Below are 14,166 nucleotides of genomic sequence, written 5' to 3'. Positions count from 1 at the left end.
TCTTCCATCTAACCCAAATATCACACGTTTTCTCTTCGAGAATCTCAAATTTAACCCGCAAGTCACGCGTTTTCTCTTTGGGAATCCCCCATTTAACCGAAAATCACGCGTTTTCTCTTTTAAAATCCGTCATTTAAATCAAAAATGACACGTTTTCTCTTTGGAAATCCGCCATTTAACCCGAAAATCAAGCGTTTCTCTTCGAGAATCCACGATTTAACCGAAAATCACGCGTTTTCTTTTTGAGAATCCCCGATTTAACACGAAAATCATGCGTTTTCTCTTCGGAAATCGCCCATTTTAGCGAAAATCGCGTGCTTTCTCTTCGAGAATCCCCCATTTATGTGACAATCACGTGTTTTCTCTTTGAGAATCCCCCATTTTACCCAAAAATCATGTGTCTGCTATTCGGAAATCCCCCATTTATCTCGAAAACCATGCGTTTTCTCTTCGAGAATCCCCCATTTAAGCGAAAATCATGCGTTTTCTCCTTGAGAACCCCCCATTTAACCCGGAAATCTCACGTTTTCTCTTCGAGAATCCTCCAATAAACCCGAAAATCACCCGATTTTTCTTTTAGAATCCCCCATTTAAACGAAAATTACGTGCTTTCTCTTCGAGAACCCCCCATTTAACCCGAAAATTACGCGTTTTCTCTTTAAGCATCTCCGATTTTACCTGAAAATCAGGTGTTTTCTCTTCGAGAATCCCCCATTTAAGCGAAAATCATTCGTTTCGTCTTCGGGAATCCCCCATTGAAGCCGAAAATCACGCGTTTTCTCTTCAGAAATCCACCATTTAACCCGAAAATCACACGTTTTCTCTTTGGAAATCCCACATTTAACCCGCAAATCATGCATTTACTCCTCGAAAATCTTCCATTTATGCGAAAATCACACGTTTTCTATTCGAGAATCCTCCATTTAAGCGAAAATCACAGTGTTTCTCTTCGCAAACCCCCCATTTAAGCGAAAATCACATGTTTTCTATTCTAAAATCTCGCATTTAAGCAAAAATCACGTGCTTTCTCTTCAAGAATCCCCCTTTTAACCCGAAAATCATGTGTTTTCTCTTCAAGAATCCCCCATTTAAGCGAAAATCACGTGCCTTCTCTTCGATAATCCTACATTTATGCGAAAATCACACATTTTCTCTACTAAAATCCCCCATTTAACCCGAAAATCATGTGTTCTCTATTCAGAAATCCCGCATTTAACACGGAAATCACGCATTTTCTTTTTGAGAATTCACTATTTAACCCGAAAATCACGCATTTTCTCTTAGAGAGTCCACCATCTTACCCGAAAATCACACGTTTTCTCTTCGAGAATCCCCCATATAAGCAAAAAATCACGTGTTTTCTCTTAGGGAATCCTCCATTTACCTCTCCTGGGGGGCAGTCAGCTTTTAAATGCTATCTTGGAGAGCTGCAGCCAGGCTCCACCTTCCATTTTAGGATTGGATTGCTTCCACCTGTGCTTTCATAGCTGACTCATTTCTGCCTCAGCTGTTCAATCAGTGGTTCAGGCCGTGACTCAGCATCTCCCATTCACCTGGGGAGGTGCAGCCCTGCGAGCACAGCTGATGGCAATTTGGCTGTGGGGTGGGGCTGATACGGGCTCCTCCCCTCCCTGACCCCATTTAAGGTCTGGGAAGCTAAGGGGCAGCATCTGAGTCTGGGTGTGCTTCCTTGTGGTTGTGGGTGTGAGTCCTTCTGTTTTGGAGGGCTGTGATCTGCTCTTTTGCTGGGGGTTCATAGTTGAATTTTGGGGCTGGCAGCCTTCTGTATCTGGAAACTGCTTCTTTGAGGGAGTGAGTGAGTATTGGTCCTTGGGATGAGGTAAGTAGTTTTTTTTTGAATTTCAGGGCTCTGAGCTCCCCTTTTGAGGGGTTCTTGACCCCATGTAAGAACTGGTAGCTCTCAGGGCCGTATCTGAATTTGGAGGCTGCTTCCTTTCGGGGTGTGGGGGGAAGCCCTTAAATGGGGTGAGGGATTCCTGCTTTATTGTAGAGCTGTGAGCTCTGTCTTTTTGGGGAGATCCTCAGCTGGATTAGAGCAGCTGTATCTGCTGTGTGTGTCCTTATGGTGCCTTCAGTCTTGTCCTAAGGGAGATGAAGGGATTGTCTCCTGTTCTCTGAGCTGCTGATGGAAGGACTGACATCCATTCCTTCCTTTCACAGTTCCCTTGCTTCTGGATTGCTTCAATGAGCCATAATGATGCTGACTGGCTGCCTGAGTGCTGCAATTCTAGGCATGGTGACAGTTAATGCCCTATTCCGTTCAGGGGTTCTGCATTCTGCAGGTCCTGTTTGCAGCCCTTTTTAAGCCCATTTCTTTCTGGTTGAGCTGCTGTTCCCTCTTTCATGGTTCTCACGTCGTAATCTCCAACCTCGGCTCCAAATGTGGTTTGTCTTCTCCCCCATCATCCCATCTTATGGCTGTAATTCACAGTGCCATGTGTTAATTGCACCCACGCAGAGCTGTTTAAGGGCATTCTGGGCATCATTATCATGTTTTAAATTATGTTCTCTCTTCTGATCTTGATTTGCAGCTCGATGGGGTTTAAGGATTGTTGGGACTCCTCTAATTGGTGGTGTGAGGCCTGTGGAGCAGCTAATGGAACTTCACGACTATGCTGACTACACCAGGGTCTTACGGTCATTTCTGTTTCACCAGCAGATCTGGGTTTGTGTTCTTAAAAAAGAAAGGGTTGTCCTCTTCTGGATGACTGCACTCAGGATCTCCAGATATCTCATACTAGTTGTCAGGAGATGCTATTTGTTTCCTAATCTGTATGGTACCCAAACCCCCACACCTTTTCCTCCCATCCCCTGACCCCCATTAAGTAACTTATAAACAGCATTAATTATATGTCTAATACTCCTTTGCATCATCCGTAGAACAATGCACACAGGGTGCAACTCTACATATGTGGGGCAACGCCTTCATTACCGCATTGTGTCCAACAGGTGGCAGCAGAGAGCTGCAGCGCTTCCGAGTGCTGTAACGACTGCACGGAGAGAAGTGCGGGTCTTCACGGGAACAGCAAGGAACCGAAAGCTGCATTTCCTGGGATGCCCTGGAACCCCACTTTGCTGACTGGTAATTGCCTGCCCAGCAGGTAAGGGCAATGCATACCCACCGGTGTTTACCCCTTACTGAGTGAGACACAAGGTAGGGTTCTCAGAGCTCCTTTCTGCGCTTCAGGGTGCCCCGAAGGCTGCCTGTCCTATTCGTTGCACGTTCTCCTTGGCTCTGGCCTTTCACGGTGGTGTTCTCCTTCCCTTTGCCCTTGGCGTTCCCTACTGCATTCTCTTGCCCTCCTGTTTTTGCATTCCATGTCATGTTCTCTTGGCCATTGCCCTTGGCTTTCTTGGCCACATTCACTTCAGCTTTCAGTTTTGGCGTTCCCTGCAGTGCTCTCTTGCCCTTCTGTTTTGGCGTATCTTGTCGTGTTCTCTTGGCCATTTCCTTGGCATTTCCTTCCACGTTCTCTTGGCCCTTACCTAGGCATTCCCTTGCCCTCCTGTTTTTGCGTTCCATGCCACGTTCTCTTGGCTATTGGACTTCATTTTATTCTGCCACGTTCTCTTCAGCATTCAGTTTTGGCGTTTCCTGCAGTGTTATCTTTGGCATCATGTTCTGGTGTTCCCAGCCCCGTTCTCTCAGCCTTCTGCCTTGGCCTTCTTTGCCGTGTTCTCTTTGGCCTCCTGTTCTGGCACTTCGTGCCATGTTCTCTTAGTCCTTGCCCTGACCTGAGCATTCCATGCCATGTTCCCTTGGCCTTCTGTTTTGGCGTTTTTTGCTGTGTTCTCTTGGCCTTTGCCCTTGGCCTTTCCTGCTGCTGTCTCCTTGCCCTCACGTTGGCTTTCCGTTGGGTGCTCTCCTTGCTTTTGCCCTTCCCTTCGCCTTGGCTGTTTGCTTTGCCTTTACCTTGGCTCTCAGTGGGAGTTCTGCTTGGCTTTTTTCTTTGGCTCTCTGGGATTGGCTGGGAGGCAGCGTGAATGTTAATCTTGACCTGAACTCATAGCTTAATGTGAGCTCTAATGATAATTATGTTAACCCACCGTGTATATGTAAACCTAACTATTAACCCAATATTAAAAACGTCTCTTAACCTAAATGCTGCAATAAAAATAATGCCGCTTGTTTTCTGTCACAGTACCCTTAATCCTAATCATAGTGTGGAAAACAATTGTTAAGCTAATTGTAACTTCAAACCTACGCATAGCATTCGTTATATTCCTAACACTCCCTTGTGACATCCTATAGAGCAATGCACACAGGGTGCAGCCGTACATATGCGGGGCAACGCCTTCATTACCGCATTGTGTCCAACAGGTGGCAGCAGAGAGCTGCAGCGCTCCCGATTGCTGTAACGACTGCACTGAGAGACGTGCGGGTCTTCACGGGAACAGCAAGGAACCGAAAGCTGCATTTCCTGGGATGCCCTGGAACCCCACTTTGCTGACTGGTAATTGCCTGCCCAGCAGGTAAGGGCAATGCATACCCACCGGTGTTTACCCCTTACTGAGTGAGACACAAGGTAGGGTTCTCAGAGCTCCTTTCTGCGCTTCAGGGTGCCCCGAAGGCTGCCTGTCCTATTCGTTGCACGTTCTCCTTGGCTCTGGCCTTTCACGGTGGTGTTCTCCTTCCCTTTGCCCTTGGCGTTCCCTACTGCATTCTCTTGCCCTCCTGTTTTTGCATTCCATGTCATGTTCTCTTGGCCATTGCCCTTGGCCTTCTTTGTGGCATTCTCTTCGGCCTCCAGTTTTGGCATTCCCTGCAGTGTTCTCTTTGGCTATCACTTTTGGTGTTCCATGCTGTGTTGTATTTGGCCTTAGGTTTTTGCCACCCATGCTATGTTCTCCTGACCATTGCATTTGGCCTTCTTTGCCACATTCTCTTTAGCCTTCAGTTTTGGCATTCCCTTCCATGTTGTCTTTTACCTTTGCCCTTGGCCTTCTTTGCCGTGGTCCTTTCAGCCTCCTGTTCTGGCATTCTCTGTGACGATCTCCTTGGCCATTGGTTTTGGCATTCCTTGTTGCGTTCTGTTTGGCCTTTGCCCTTGGCCTTCTTGTTTTGGCATTCCCTACAGCGTTCTCTTTGGCCTTTGGTTTTGGCCTTCTGTGCTGCATTCTTTTTGGCCATTGCCATTGGCCTCCTGCATCGGCCTTCCCTGCAGCGTTCTCATGGACCTCGCCCTCCATTTTGGCCTTGCCATGGTGTTCTCTTTGGTCTCTGTTTTGTTGTTCTCTGAGGCCCTCTCTTTGGGCCTGCCCTCTGAGGAGGTCTTCTCTTTGGTGTTCTCCATACCTTTGCTTTCCCTTTGCCTTTGATGTTGCCTATGCCTTTGCCCTCTGTTTTGGTGTTCCCTTGGGTGTTGTTGCCTTTGCCTTGGCCTTCCATAACAGTCACTTTGAGCACAACCCTAATAAACCTAACCCTAATACCTTCACCCCAACCCTAATGAGCTCTGAACTCCAAACACAGTGTTAACTCTAACCATGACTGTATAGATAGCTCTACTACCTGTCCAAATTAACCCTCAACCTACCCTTCAATTGAGCACTAAACCCTGATCTGTAACCTTTGGTGTAATTCTAACAACCCTACAACTTCCCTATTAAATATTGTAACCTTCATCTTAAGCTCTTTCTTGGGGTGCTATTTTGCTTGCACTGTTTGTGGGGGTGGGTTATGGAGAGTGCTGTTTGTGTCATGACATTGCTAGAGTTACCAATATTTCTTTCCAAATTGTGTCTCCGTATTACAGGTGAAGATGTCTTCAACACTTTCAGGGTTGGCAACTTCCCCCTGGGATGCCATCAGCTTCCCAGGCCCTCCCATAGCCTCTACCAGCTCAGTTCAGTGGAGCCTTTATCCATATTCCCCAGTGCATTCCCTTTCCATAGCGTTCCTTTTCCTCTACTGCCGCCCAAGGTTGTCACGGGCAACGTGTGGGATGCAGCACTCAGTCTAATTGTAGTTCATTCCATCAGCCTCAGCCTGGCGATCTGACCCTTCCCATATCCTTCCTTAGGGCCCTTCTACTTCCAGGTCAATCGACACTTCCATCTGCAACGCCCTCAGCAAACTTACCAAGGGTGCACTCCATGCCGTCAGGCAGGTCTTCAATTAAGATATTGGACAGAACAGGCCTGAAGAGCACTCAGGATGGCATACCAGCTGCATTTAACATGATTGAGCAGCAGTCCTTAGGCCAGGCCGTTCAGCTAGTTCTAGTTAGTTCCAGCTAGTTTGCTAGCGTGACTCACCCTAATCCCATAACCGGCATCCTGTAGCTGGACAGAGACCATTTGCGCTCCATCCAGGCTGTTTGAGACTCACGGCCATGCTGAGAGTCACACTGATTTTGCCAGGTGCAGTCATTCTGCATCAACGCAATTGGCTTTAGCTTTACAAATAATTTATCTCAATCAAATTGGCTTTAGCTTTGCAATCAATTGATCTCAGCCAAATTGGCTTTAGCTTTGCCTTGCTTACGGGGTTGGGTTAGCTTTGCTTTGTTTGTTTGTACCGCAGGGCTAACCCAACCCCGTAACCAACGCCTGAGGCCATCGGAGCCCATTTGCGCTCCTTCCCGGCCAGTCTGAGACTTGCGCCCCTTTGCGGCCATTCTGAGAGTTGTGCTGATTTTGGCAGGTGCAGTCAATTTATCTCGGCCAAATTGGCTGTAGCTTTGCAAACAATTGATCTCAGCCAAATTGGCTTTAGCTTTGCCTTGCTTACGGGGTTGGGTTAGCTTTGCTTTGTTTGTTTGTACCGCAGGGCTAACCCAACCCCGTAACCAACGCCCGAGGCCATCGGAGCCCATTTGCGCTCCTTCCCGGCCAGTCTGAGACTTGCGCCCCTTTGCGGCCATTCTGAGAGTTCTGCTGATTTTGGCAGGTGCAGTCAATTTATCTCTGCCAAATTGGCTTTAGCTATGCAAAGAATTGATCTCAGCCAAATTGGCTTTAGCTTTGCCTTGCTTACGGGGTTGGGTTAGCTTTGCTTTGTTTGTTTGTACCGCAGGGCTAACCCAACCCCGTAACCAACGCCTGAGGCCATCGGAGCCCATTTGCGCTCCTTCCCGGCCAGTCTGAGACTTGCGCCCCTTTGTGGCCTTTCTGAGACTTGCGCTGATTTTGGCAGGTGCAGTCAATTTATCTCGGCCAAATTGGCTGTAGCTTTGCAATCAATTGATCTCAACCAAATTGGCTTTAGCTTTGCAATCAATTGATCTCAACCAAATTGGCTGTAGCTTTGCAATCAATTGATCTCAGCCAAATTGGCTTTAACTTTGCCTTGCTTACAGGGTTGGGTTAGCTTTGCTTTGTTTGTTTGTACCGCACGGCTAACCCAAGCCTGTAACCAATGCCTGAGGCCATCGGAGCCCATTTGCGCTCCTTCCCAGCCAGTCTGAGGCTTGCATTTACTTCAGGTGGGCTGAGATCTGCTCTGCTGTTGAGGTGGGTTGCAGTACAGAATGTTAGTGTAAATGTAATGTCATTTATGGGATGTGGAGGCTTTGTGACCTTTGTCTGACATATAACACATATGTAAACCATGCCTTAAAATGTATGGAGTACGCGGGTGCTGTGCCTGTAAATGGTGTCTTGGAATTGTATGGAGTACGCGGGTGCTGCGCCTGTAAACAGTGTCTTGGAATTGTATGGAGTACGTGGGTGCTGTGCCTGTAAACAGTGTCTTGGAATTGTATGGAGTACGCGGGTGCTGCACCTGTAAACAGTGTCTTGGAATTGTATGGAGTACGTGGGTGCTGCGCCTGTAAACGGTGTCTTGGAATTGTATGGAATCAGTGTATCCATGTTTTGTTTGTCAACATGTAGGCATTGCTGTAGTGTGCATACAATTGTACGAGTCATGTCTTGAGGAAACAGTGCTGTAATAAACAAATACTTGTGCAATCTAACTCAGTGGTGTGCCTTGATTCATCATTACCAGGACGGAGATCCCACTTGAAGCTAAGTGCAACAGGTAGGTGTGCAGGTAAGGCTTAGGGTTAGACTTAGACATTAGGGTTAGACTTAGACATTAGGGTTAGACTTAGACATTAGGGTTAGACTTAGACATTAGGGTTAGACTTAGACATTAGGGTTAGACTTAGACATTAGGGTTAGACTTAGACATTAGGGTTAGGGTTAGGGTTAGACTTAGACATTAGGGTTAGACTTAGACATTAGGGTTAGACTTAGACATTAGGGTTAGGGTTAGACATTAGGGTTAGGGTTAGACTTAGACATTAGGGTTAGGGTTAGACTTAGACATTAGGGTTAGACATTAGGGTTAGACATTAGGGTTAGACATTAGGGTTAGACTTAGACATTAGGGTTAGACATTAGGGTTAGACATTAGGGTTAGACATTAGGGTTAGACATCAATTAGGGTTAGGGTTAGGGTTAGGGTTAGGGTTAGGGTTAGGGTTAGGGTTAGGGTTAGGGTTAGGGTTAGGGTTAGGGTTAGGGTTAGGGTTAGGGTTAGGGTTAGGGTTAGGGTTAGGGTTAGGGTTAGGGTTAGGGTTAGGGTTAGGGTTAGGGTTAGGGTTAGGGTTAGGGTTAGGGTTAGGGTTAGGGTTAGGGTTAGGGTTAGGGTTAGGGTAGGGTTAGGGTTAGGGTTAGGGTTAGGGTTAGGGTTAGGGTTAGGGTTAGGGTTAGGGTTAGGGTTAGGGTTAGGGTTAGGGTTAGGGTTAGGGTTAGGGTTAGGGTTAGGGTTAGGGTTAGGGTTAGGGTTAGGGTTAGGGTTAGGGTTAGGGTTAGGGTTAGGGTTAGGGTTAGGGTTAGGGTTAGGGTTAGGGTTAGGGTTAGGGTTAGGGTTAGGGTTAGGGTTAGGGTTAGGGTTAGGGTTAGGGTTAGGGTTAGGGTTAGGGTTAGGGTTAGGGTTAGGGTTAGGGTTAGGGTTAGGGTTAGGGTTAGGGTTAGGGTTAGGGTTAGGGTTAGGGTTAGGGTTAGGGTTAGGGTTAGGGTTAGGGTTAGGGTTAGGGTTAGGGTTAGGGTTAGGGTTAGGGTTAGGGTTAGGGTTAGGGTTAGGGTTAGGGTTAGGGTTAGGGTTAGGGTTAGGGTTAGGGTTAGGGTTAGGGTTAGGGTTAGGGTTAGGGTTAGGGTTAGGGTTAGGGTTAGGGTTAGGGTTAGGGTTAGGGTTAGGGTTAGGGTTAGGGTTAGGGTTAGGGTTAGGGTTAGGGTTAGGGTTAGGGTTAGGGTTAGGGTTAGGGTTAGGGTTAGGGTTAGGGTTAGGGTTAGGGTTAGGGTTAGGGTTAGGGTTAGGGTTAGGGTTAGGGTTAGGGTTAGGGTTAGGGTTAGGGTTAGGGTTAGGGTTAGGGTTAGGGTTAGGGTTAGGGTTAGGGTTAGGGTTAGGGTTAGGGTTAGGGTTAGGGTTAGGGTTAGGGTTAGGGTTAGGGTTAGGGTTAGGGTTAGGGTTAGGGTTAGGGTTAGGGTTAGGGTTAGGGTTAGGGTTAGGGTTAGGGTTAGGGTTAGGGTTAGGGTTAGGGTAGGGTTAGGGTTAGGGTTAGGGTTAGGGTTAGGGTTAGGGTTAGGGTTAGGGTTAGGGTTAGGGTTAGGGTTAGGGTTAGGGTTAGGGTTAGGGTTAGGGTTAGGGTTAGGGTTAGGGTTAGGGTTAGGGTTAGGGTTAGGGTTAGGGTTAGGGTTAGGGTTAGGGTTAGGGTTAGGGTTAGGGTTAGGGTTAGGGTTAGGGTTAGGGTTAGGGTTAGGGTTAGGGTTAGGGTTAGGGTTAGGGTTAGGGTTAGGGTTAGGGTTAGGGTTAGGGTTAGGGTTAGGGTTAGGGTTAGGGTTAGGGTTAGGGTTAGGGTTAGGGTTAGGGTTAGGGTTAGGGTTAGGGTTAGGGTTAGGGTTAGGGTTAGGGTTAGGGTTAGGGTTAGGGTTAGGGTTAGGGTTAGGGTTAGGGTTAGGGTTAGGGTTAGGGTTAGGGTTAGGGTTAGGGTTAGGGTTAGGGTTAGGGTTAGGGTTAGGGTTAGGGTTAGGGTTAGGGTTAGGGTTAGGGTTAGGGTTAGGGTTAGGGTTAGGGTTAGGGTTAGGGTTAGGGTTAGGGTTAGGGTTAGGGTTAGGGTTAGGGTTAGGGTTAGGGTTAGGGTTAGGGTTAGGGTTAGGGTTAGGGTTAGGGTTAGGGTTAGGGTTAGGGTTAGGGTTAGGGTTAGGGTTAGGGTTAGGGTTAGGGTTAGGGTTAGGGTTAGGGTTAGGGTTAGGGTTAGGGTTAGGGTTAGGGTTAGGGTTAGGGTTAGGGTTAGGGTTAGGGTTAGGGTTAGGGTTAGGGTTAGGGTTAGGGTTAGGGTTAGGGTTAGGGTTAGGGTTAGGGTTAGGGTTAGGGTTAGGGTTAGGGTTAGGGTTAGGGTTAGGGTTAGGGTTAGGGTTAGGGTTAGGGTTAGGGTTAGGGTTAGGGTTAGGGTTAGGGTTAGGGTTAGGGTTAGGGTTAGGGTTAGGGTTAGGGTTAGGGTTAGGGTTAGGGTTAGGGTTAGGGTTAGGGTTAGGGTTAGGGTTAGGGTTAGGGTTAGGGTTAGGGTTAGGGTTAGGGTTAGGGTTAGGGTTAGGGTTAGGGTTAGGGTTAGGGTTAGGGTTAGGGTTAGGGTTAGGGTTAGGGTTAGGGTTAGGGTTAGGGTTAGGGTTAGGGTTAGGGTTAGGGTTAGGGTTAGGGTTAGGGTTAGGGTTAGGGTTAGGGTTAGGGTTAGGGTTAGGGTTAGGGTTAGGGTTAGGGTTAGGGTTAGGGTTAGGGTTAGGGTTAGGGTTAGGGTTAGGGTTAGGGTTAGGGTTAGGGTTAGGGTTAGGGTTAGGGTTAGGGTTAGGGTTAGGGTTAGGGTTAGGGTTAGGGTTAGGGTTAGGGTTAGGGTTAGGGTTAGGGTTAGGGTTAGGGTTAGGGTTAGGGTTAGGGTTAGGGTTAGGGTTAGGGTTAGGGTTAGGGTTAGGGTTAGGGTTAGGGTTAGGGTTAGGGTTAGGGTTAGGGTTAGGGTTAGGGTTAGGGTTAGGGTTAGGGTTAGGGTTAGGGTTAGGGTTAGGGTTAGGGTTAGGGTTAGGGTTAGGGTTAGGGTTAGGGTTAGGGTTAGGGTTAGGGTTAGGGTTAGGGTTAGGGTTAGGGTTAGGGTTAGGGTTAGGGTTAGGGTTAGGGTTAGGGTTAGGGTTAGGGTTAGGGTTAGGGTTAGGGTTAGGGTTAGGGTTAGGGTTAGGGTTAGGGTTAGGGTTAGGGTTAGGGTTAGGGTTAGGGTTAGGGTTAGGGTTAGGGTTAGGGTTAGGGTTAGGGTTAGGGTTAGGGTTAGGGTTAGGGTTAGGGTTAGGGTTAGGGTTAGGGTTAGGGTTAGGGTTAGGGTTAGGGTTAGGGTTAGGGTTAGGGTTAGGGTTAGGGTTAGGGTTAGGGTTAGGGTTAGGGTTAGGGTTAGGGTTAGGGTTAGGGTTAGGGTTAGGGTTAGGGTTAGGGTTAGGGTTAGGGTTAGGGTTAGGGTTAGGGTTAGGGTTAGGGTTAGGGTTAGGGTTAGGGTTAGGGTTAGGGTTAGGGTTAGGGTTAGGGTTAGGGTTAGGGTTAGGGTTAGGGTTAGGGTTAGGGTTAGGGTTAGGGTTAGGGTTAGGGTTAGGGTTAGGGTTAGGGTTAGGGTTAGGGTTAGGGTTAGGGTTAGGGTTAGGGTTAGGGTTAGGGTTAGGGTTAGGGTTAGGGTTAGGGTTAGGGTTAGGGTTAGGGTTAGGGTTAGGGTTAGGGTTAGGGTTAGGGTTAGGGTTAGGGTTAGGGTTAGGGTTAGGGTTAGGGTTAGGGTTAGGGTTAGGGTTAGGGTTAGGGTTAGGGTTAGGGTTAGGGTTAGGGTTAGGGTTAGGGTTAGGGTTAGGGTTAGGGTTAGGGTTAGGGTTAGGGTTAGGGTTAGGGTTAGGGTTAGGGTTAGGGTTAGGGTTAGGGTTAGGGTTAGGGTTAGGGTTAGGGTTAGGGTTAGGGTTAGGGTTAGGGTTAGGGTTAGGGTTAGGGTTAGGGTTAGGGTTAGGGTTAGGGTTAGGGTTAGGGTTAGGGTTAGGGTTAGGGTTAGGGTTAGGGTTAGGGTTAGGGTTAGGGTTAGGGTTAGGGTTAGGGTTAGGGTTAGGGTTAGGGTTAGGGTTAGGGTTAGGGTTAGGGTTAGGGTTAGGGTTAGGGTTAGGGTTAGGGTTAGGGTTAGGGTTAGGGTTAGGGTTAGGGTTAGGGTTAGGGTTAGGGTTAGGGTTAGGGTTAGGGTTAGGGTTAGGGTTAGGGTTAGGGTTAGGGTTAGGGTTAGGGTTAGGGTTAGGGTTAGGGTTAGGGTTAGGGTTAGGGTTAGGGTTAGGGTTAGGGTTAGGGTTAGGGTTAGGGTTAGGGTTAGGGTTAGGGTTAGGGTTAGGGTTAGGGTTAGGGTTAGGGTTAGGGTTAGGGTTAGGGTTAGGGTTAGGGTTAGGGTTAGGGTTAGGGTTAGGGTTAGGGTTAGGGTTAGGGTTAGGGTTAGGGTTAGGGTTAGGGTTAGGGTTAGGGTTAGGGTTAGGGTTAGGGTTAGGGTTAGGGTTAGGGTTAGGGTTAGGGTTAGGGTTAGGGTTAGGGTTAGGGTTAGGGTTAGGGTTAGGGTTAGGGTTAGGGTTAGGGTTAGGGTTAGGGTTAGGGTTAGGGTTAGGGTTAGGGTTAGGGTTAGGGTTAGGGTTAGGGTTAGGGTTAGGGTTAGGGTTAGGGTTAGGGTTAGGGTTAGGGTTAGGGTTAGGGTTAGGGTTAGGGTTAGGGTTAGGGTTAGGGTTAGGGTTAGGGTTAGGGTTAGGGTTAGGGTTAGGGTTAGGGTTAGGGTTAGGGTTAGGGTTAGGGTTAGGGTTAGGGTTAGGGTTAGGGTTAGGGTTAGGGTTAGGGTTAGGGTTAGGGTTAGGGTTAGGGTTAGGGTTAGGGTTAGGGTTAGGGTTAGGGTTAGGGTTAGGGTTAGGGTTAGGGTTAGGGTTAGGGTTAGGGTTAGGGTTAGGGTTAGGGTTAGGGTTAGGGTTAGGGTTAGGGTTAGGGTTAGGGTTAGGGTTAGGGTTAGGGTTAGGGTTAGGGTTAGGGTTAGGGTTAGGGTTAGGGTTAGGGTTAGGGTTAGGGTTAGGGTTAGGGTTAGGGTTAGGGTTAGGGTTAGGGTTAGGGTTAGGGTTAGGGTTAGGGTTAGGGTTAGGGTTAGGGTTAGGGTTAGGGTTAGGGTTAGGGTTAGGGTTAGGGTTAGGGTTAGGGTTAGGGTTAGGGTTAGGGTTAGGGTTAGGGTTAGGGTTAGGGTTAGGGTTAGGGTTAGGGTTAGGGTTAGGGTTAGGGTTAGGGTTAGGGTTAGGGTTAGGGTTAGGGTTAGGGTTAGGGTTAGGGTTAGGGTTAGGTTAGGGTTAGGGTTAGGGTTAGGGTTAGGGTTAGGGTTAGGGTTAGGGTTAGGGTTAGGGTTAGGGTTAGGGTTAGGGTTAGGGTTAGGGTTAGGGTTAGGGTTAGGGTTAGGGTTAGGGTTAGGGTTAGGGTTAGGGTTAGGGTTAGGGTTAGGGTTAGGGTTAGGGTTAGGGTTAGGGTTAGGGTTAGGTTAGGGTTAGGGTTAGGGTTAGGGTTAGGGTTAGGGTTAGGGTTAGGGTTAGGGTTAGGGTTAGGGTTAGGGTTAGGGTTAGGGTTAGGGTTAGGGTTAGGGTTAGGGTTAGGGTTAGGTTAGGGTTAGGGTTAGGGTTAGGGTTAGGGTTAGGGTTAGGGTTAGGGTTAGGGTTAGGGTTAGGGTTAGGGTTAGGGTTAGGGTTAGGGTTAGGGTTAGGGTTAGGGTTAGGGTTAGGGTTAGGGTTAGGGTTAGGGTTAGGGTTAGGGTTAGGGTTAGGGTTAGGGTTAGGGTTAGGGTTAGGGTTAGGGTTAGGGTTAGGGTTAGGGTTAGGGTTAGGGTTAGGGTTAGGGTTAGGGTTAGGGTTAGGGTTAGGGTTAGGGTTAGGGTTAGGGTTAGGGTTAGGGTTAGGGTTAGGGTTAGGGTTAGGGTTAGGGTTAGGGTTAGGTTAGGGTTAGGGTTAGGGTTAGGGTTAGGGTTAGGGTTAGGGTTAGGGTTAGGGTTAGGGTTAGGGTTAGGGTTAGGGTTAGGGTTAGGGTTAGGGTTAGGGTTAGGGTTAGGGTTAGGGTTAGGGTTAGGGTTAGGGTTAGGGTTAGGGTTAGGGTTAGGGTTAGGGTTAGGGTTAGGGTTAGGGTTAGGGTTA

At 48.2% G+C, this 14,166-nt stretch overlaps 1 long non-coding RNA gene across 2 annotated transcripts; it reads left to right on the top strand.

Moving 5' to 3' along the window:
* The first annotated feature begins 551 nt into the window (after nt 1–551).
* LOC121107512 lies at nt 552–7,940 on the top strand. Of its 2 annotated transcripts, XR_005841723.1 has the most exons (4): nt 552–2,686; nt 2,971–3,122; nt 4,343–4,494; nt 5,778–7,940. It is a non-coding gene; the product is annotated as an uncharacterized LOC121107512 (long non-coding RNA). The 2 variants fall into 2 exon arrangements; XR_005841722.1 differs by having other exon boundaries at nt 4,343–7,940.
* The last annotated feature ends 6,226 nt before the right edge of the window (nt 7,941–14,166 follow it).

Source organism: Gallus gallus, chromosome 24 (genome assembly GCF_016699485.2).
Source record: "Gallus gallus isolate bGalGal1 chromosome 24, bGalGal1.mat.broiler.GRCg7b, whole genome shotgun sequence".
NCBI classification, from domain to species: Eukaryota; Metazoa; Chordata; class Aves; order Galliformes; family Phasianidae; genus Gallus; species Gallus gallus.
The sequence above is the reverse complement of the archived record's forward strand: the minus strand, read 5'-3'. Positions and strand labels throughout refer to the sequence as shown.